Here is a 6470-nt window from a genome sequence, read left to right on the forward strand (position 1 = left end):
CGCCACCTTGTCCCTTGTCCATTCCTGACGGATGTACAACTTGACATTGATGGGTTCAATGATGTCGTCCACCGGATGAGGCACATTCGTCTCTTCTTTATCGAGCGGGGTCAATCCGCAGCAGCTGCGACCCCTAAACTGTGGGCTAAAGGTAATAGGAGTAGGGTTTTGTGGTACACCTGAGCCCTTGGACAACAAAATTTGCTCGACTCGCGCTTCAACAGTCGCCTCAATCCATGCTTCCATTCTGTCTTCCATCTCTTTTAGCCGCCTCAAATACTCTGCCGCCTGTTTCGCTGTACCCCTCGAGCGGCTTCGGTAAGTGTTAGATTCTTGGGGGGAATGCTAGTTTCCAAGGAACAATATCGGTTCCTCTAGTGCGACCAGGGTGCTCTTTGGTTCCAAGTGCTTGGGTGAGCACGTCTTTCTCCCTATTAGAAGTGCGAGTCCCTTGCCTCACCTCCTCAGTTACCTGGGAGATCCTCTGGATGAGTTTGCTCATGGGTTCATTTGTGGAGCTAAAGCTCTCATCCTCGGCGTGCCGTACATTCCTCCCCATACAGTATATTACCGATCTGGGCTTCCAATCGGTGGTCTCAACCTGAATGCCTTCCTCAGCAAGGCGATCCATCTTTTGAAGTTCTGCTTCAAATTCTGGCATCTTTTTGGCGTAGCCATGAGAGCCGAGATGATGAGGATTCATCGCTTTCTGCAAGTTCTCCTTATTCTTCCTACTCAGTTCTAAGTACTCCTTGGATAACCTATATTCCTTGAAATCCTACTAGGAGTCCTTCTGCTTGCTAAACTGTCCACCATCGAAATTTGGCTCATTATTTTGGAGGACAAAATTCTTGTACAATGTCCCCTTGAAATTCTTGAAGCATGTCCCCATGATTTCTTTTGTTTTTTTTTCTTGACTAACCTCCTATCATACTCCATTGGGAAAGTAAAATACTCTAGGATCTTGACATCCCATATGTAATCCTTCTCACTTTCAGGAACCCTCCATGTGTCATCATCTTTCCCAATCCACTTCCTGTACCTAATCGAGATGAAGTCCCTAACAAGTAACCCGAGGATAGTCTTGTATTTGGTCAAAGCTATAGGCGGTGAGAGTGGATCCCTGAATTCATCGAACTCAGTAATGTGCCAATGTGCATTCCTACCAACAGGAATCTTTAACACGCCTCGCTTGGATCTGGCCTTCCTGCTACCTGAACCCTCTGGCTCCTCGGTCGGTGGAGGCTCCTGCTAGAGACACCAAGTAAGTTATGACCCTCTTAATTGATTAGCGTGTGTGGCTACATAGTCACATGATACCAAAGTTACCTGGCCATCTTGGTCATTTTGACCTAGATCGAGTAGGCCAGACAGGGTCCATGGCTGCTCGTTCTCACCATCCTGAGTGACACCATCATCGTTTGTCGGATCATGCGGCTCTCCTGTCCCAGCGATATCAGCCGCTTCTTGTTGCCGATCTGTTCTTCGGCGACGGGGTAGCAGGCGACGATGAGTCATGGCTGTGACACGATCGTGGTTAGTTTTGGATGCGGACAACTACTAATAGCATATGTTCATATGTATATATAATATGTTTAATGCAAAGTCTAATAATTAGTCCACATACAACAAAGTCAAATAATAGCATATGTTCACCTATAACAAATTCATTGTTTGATTGACCACATACAACAAAGTCGACCTACTATTCTATGAAACTAAGCCTACATCAACTTCCAAATAAGAAAAGCAATGACTATAGCCATAAATAAAAGCATGACATCTTTCCAAGACCAAGGAGCAATTCTCCTAATCTTCACATCTCTGGCGGGTAGCTTCTCTTCAATCTCCAGTGCCAGCGGATGGCCATGGTTTGCATTCATTGGACCATAGTAGGCCGGTTGCCCATGGTTTGCAAGGTAGGTCGGATGACTATAGTAGGCCCTCAAAGCTTTAGCTTCTGTGTTGTACTTTTTGTGCAAATTACCAAGGTAGCGATTGACTTGAGCATAGCAATCTTCCCAGGTTCGATAAATCCCAGGCATGTGACCAACATGCACTACAAACCATGCCATGGTTGCCTATACATTTAAGTAAATTAGGCATGTGGTAAGTGGTAATAGCAACTCACTAAACTAGGGAAGCTTAAGAGTAAGAACATTGTTCGGCAATACATTGTCAGTATTGCTCATGTGCAAGATGAATAACCAAATTCTTCATTTCTCCCAATAGTCATATTATACCGATTGGTTTATGAATTTTGGAGGAAGCTGAAATTGACTTATATAGTCATATCTTAATAAAATCCACTTATTCAGGTGTCACCTATCTATGTCATGTTTTACATTGCCATTGAAATACCTATCTATGGACATCACCTATCTAGTCATATCTAGATGCATTTTTGGGATGCTGGTGCATGTCTGTGCCATTGAAATGTATCATTTCTTCTCCTGACTGACAGAGAGGCAAGAGCACACAAATTTGTACTTGAACATCAAATACGTAGCTACAGTGTTTGTATCAAGATCACATAATACATCATCATCACTAATCATCTAAAATCTGCTAGAAAAGACTATCTTAGTAAGGATGCTAGAAAAGCTCATAAAAACCAGCAAATGCTCTCCGAAGTCACAAGGCAGTTCTTTATTTTTCGTTCCAAACATTTAAAAATCGAATGCCTGGGATTCTTGCCTGAACAAACAAACATACCCTAACAGCATCATCAATGTGGGCATACACTATCAACTGTCTTAAAAAACTATAATACACATAGGAGTGGATGTATTAGAACTAATTTTTCCTAACACAGTGTATATTTGTCACTTTCTTCTTGTCCCAACCACTCCATGCTATGCCATCTTGTGACTCAGTCACTTTACTCATCCCGTGCTCTATCTAGCAATCCACGAAGCCACCGAGGTCCCTGCTTTTTCCTTTACCTGGCATCCGAGCCTACGTGGTCTAAGGAGACCACTAATACTCACGGAAGATGGAGTTGAGATGACCATGATTATACGTGTGATGTGGGTGATACAAAAAAATCAGCAATGTTATAAGCCATAGGTGGTGGAAGGTAGGAACTAGGAGGGAGAAGCGCTACTATGAGGCGCTAACACCGTGGGGCATTTCATAAAACACACAGCGAGTAGTGAGCCACACACTCACCATGGGGGAGGGAAAGCAGTTGTCCGTGTGCTCCCGAAGGCCTCGGCGGTGGGAGTGCTCCTGAACGCACTCACCGGGAAGGAGGGGCACGGCCGACGTCGTGCACGACAAATGAGGGCACGGATGGCGTGGTGCTTCGGCGTGGGGCGGTGGACGGCGTGAGGCGGTGCTCCAGCGTGGGGTGGTGCTCCGATGGCGGGGGGGGGGGAGGGGTTGGCGCTGGGTTGAAATGAATTTGGATAATTTCAACCAGCGCCTCTTTTATACCAGTATATTATCACCGCCGGTTGTAAGTCAAAACCGATAGTGATGGGGGTACATCACTGTCGGGTCACTCCCCAAACCGACAGTGATGGGTGTACATCACTGCCGGGTCATTCTCCAAACTGGCAGTGATGTGGTTTAGTAGTTAGGTCTTAAGTAGGATAACTTTTCGTTTTGTTTCAAACTCCTCCGACTGTCTCAATAGTTAAGACCCTTCAACCAAGCCCCCGAGACCCGTGTTCGAGTCCCAGGCGGCCCAATTTTTTTTGTTTTTTTATAAATTATTAATTTACTTCGGAAAATAGCTCATCACTGCCGGTTTAGATTGTAAACCGATAGTGATGGGGTACATCATTGCTGGTTCATTTCCCAAACCGGCAGTGATGTGGTGTAGCAGTTAGGTGTTAAGTTAGGTGTTAAGTAGGATAACTTTTCATTTTGTTTTGAACTCCTCTTACTGGCGCAGCGGTTAACACCCCTCAACTTAGCCCCCGAGACCCGTGTTCGAGTCCCAGGCGGTCCAAATTTTTTTGTTCTATTTATAATTTATTAAGCGGCCTCAAGGTCAAAAGGAAAAAGTGAATAACCCTAAGCGCACATCCTATACTAGCGCAACGGTTAAGTCATTGAACTCTGTAGCCCGAGACCTGAGCTCAAACTCGAGGGCTGGCACAATTTTTTTTTAATTTTTAAATATCACTGTCAGTTTTTAAAATAAACCGACAGTGATAACCAGTATCACTGTCGGTTTATTCTCATCAATGCCGGTTTTTTAAAACTGATAGTGATGTTTATATATATTAAAAAATTTCTTTTATATACTGAATAAATAGAAGCATATGTATTCCTATGTCGAAATGGATTGAATTTTTTTTGGCAAGCATGTACACCCAAATTAAGACCCCACACAGGATCTGAGGTTTTTCTGATCAGTTTTTTTATTTATTATATTTTTCTCTGTGCCCAATGAGACAAAAGAGTGTGAATTTCATCTTGGACCCAATAGATTTTGTCATCCATCTCCACAAAAATCTTATCCCTAGGGCACATTAGAGCCTGTGTAAAAGTTTGGCACCATTCCAGATCTTTTTGTGGGTAGACTCAGTTCAACATATAATTAAACGGTCTCGTCGCGCGGAAATTCAATTAAACCTCAGAAAGTAGCAAACCATCTCCAGAAATCCCAAACTTGGTGTTTCCTTCACACGTGGCACGTGGAAGCCTAAGAAAAAGTTTGAGACCAATACGACACCGGAATGCCTATGAACCATAGAAACCTTAATAACCTATGTGTATAGTCATGGTTCGATGAAAGGGCACATGTACCTCTGTGGAGCATGTATACTCCGCCTATGTTGAAATGGCTTGAAATTTTTTGGCAAGCATGTACACCTAAATTAAGACCCCACATAGGATCTGAGGTTTTTCTGATCAGTTTTCTTATTTATTATATTTTTCTCTATGTTGAATGAGACAAAAGAGGGTGAATTTCATCTTGGACCCAATAGATTTTGTCATCCACCTCCACAAAATTATTATCCCTAGGGCACATTAGAGCCTGTGTAAAAGTTTGGCACCATTCCAGATCTTTTTGTGTGTAGACTCAGTTCAACCTATAATTAAACGGTCTCGTCTCGCGGAAATTCAATTAAACCTCAGAAAGTAGCAAACCATCTCTGAAAAATCCCAAACTTGGTGTTTCCTTCACACGTGGCACGTGGAAGCCTAAGAAAAAGTTTGAGACGAATACGACACCGGAATGTATATTTCTAGTTGTCCAACAAATATTACACGAATTACATGCATAACAATAATTAAACACACAAAGCCGTATAAATTAAAATTAGAACCTAATTAAACTATGACCTTGAAAACAACCTAATAAACATTAATTACTATCAGAATCACTGCCGGGTTCGACCGGGCCACGCACACTAACATGCCTCTGTAGCCATATATGGTAATTGATGTCACGGATTATGTATCCGCTTGTATCGATGAAGTCCAATGCCCGTATAAGTGCACTCTCTCGTGCCTCACAATACCGAAAGAATAGTCGGACATAGATGTATCCTACCAAATGACCACTGCCCTTGTTAGTAATCCTTATGCAGTACCGGTGTCCTTCTACAGTGAGCTGCCCGAGGTTACCATTGCAGAAGTCCCAATCGTACCCGAGTTACTTCGTAGCTTGGTCTAGAACAGCCCACAAGCCACATGCAACATAGGTAAGGTCTTAGAGTGCAATCTACATGCGGAGAAAAAGAAAAAAGAGAGAATGTTATTACAATTATATACAACAAATAACCACGACTTAGGTATAAGTGAGAATTTTACCACATCCGCACGGTTGTAGCTCGCAAACCATTCGCTTGCTTGCGGGACGGGGATATCACCAGCATTCAAAGCAAGTGCCTTGAAGTGCGAAAAATCAACCACATCATAGCAAACACGTCGAAGTGCCTCTAAACAGATGTGCACGACACTGAATTGGGCGCTTATCACATCCGGGCTCTGTCTTCCCGTCTCATGGATATGGTTCCAATGATTTGCACCCCTCAAAGGGATGGAAAAACTGAGTTCACACATCCATAGCCGACCACTTGCATTAGATGCCGTGTTCTCGACGATATCCAAGATAAAGAACCAGCTAAGTGTTGTTCGTAGCCAATCTATTGGGTATATAGTATGTGACATATATGTATGCAACAATGATATTAAACTAATTACACTTATTTGTTAGCATAAAAAAACAAAAGATGTTGGAAAATATTTCATACAATAGCTGGAATATGGAACCGTGGAATGGCCACATTAGGAGCAAATGGCTCATCGCTAGGGTGGAAACCTGGTTCTTGTGGTGGGGGAGGTCCGTTGTTCATACCACCTGATCGATAAAATGCCAAAAATATGAACATAAAATATATGCACAAAAAATTCTTCCAAGTAAAATGTGGCAACATAATTAAATATAGATAAAATGCAAGGAATAATAATATATATAAATGTAGACTGCAAAGAAACATGAATAGAAA

This window comes from Miscanthus floridulus, chromosome 14 (assembly GCF_019320115.1).
Source record: "Miscanthus floridulus cultivar M001 chromosome 14, ASM1932011v1, whole genome shotgun sequence".
In the NCBI taxonomy this organism is placed as follows: domain Eukaryota; kingdom Viridiplantae; phylum Streptophyta; class Magnoliopsida; order Poales; family Poaceae; genus Miscanthus; species Miscanthus floridulus.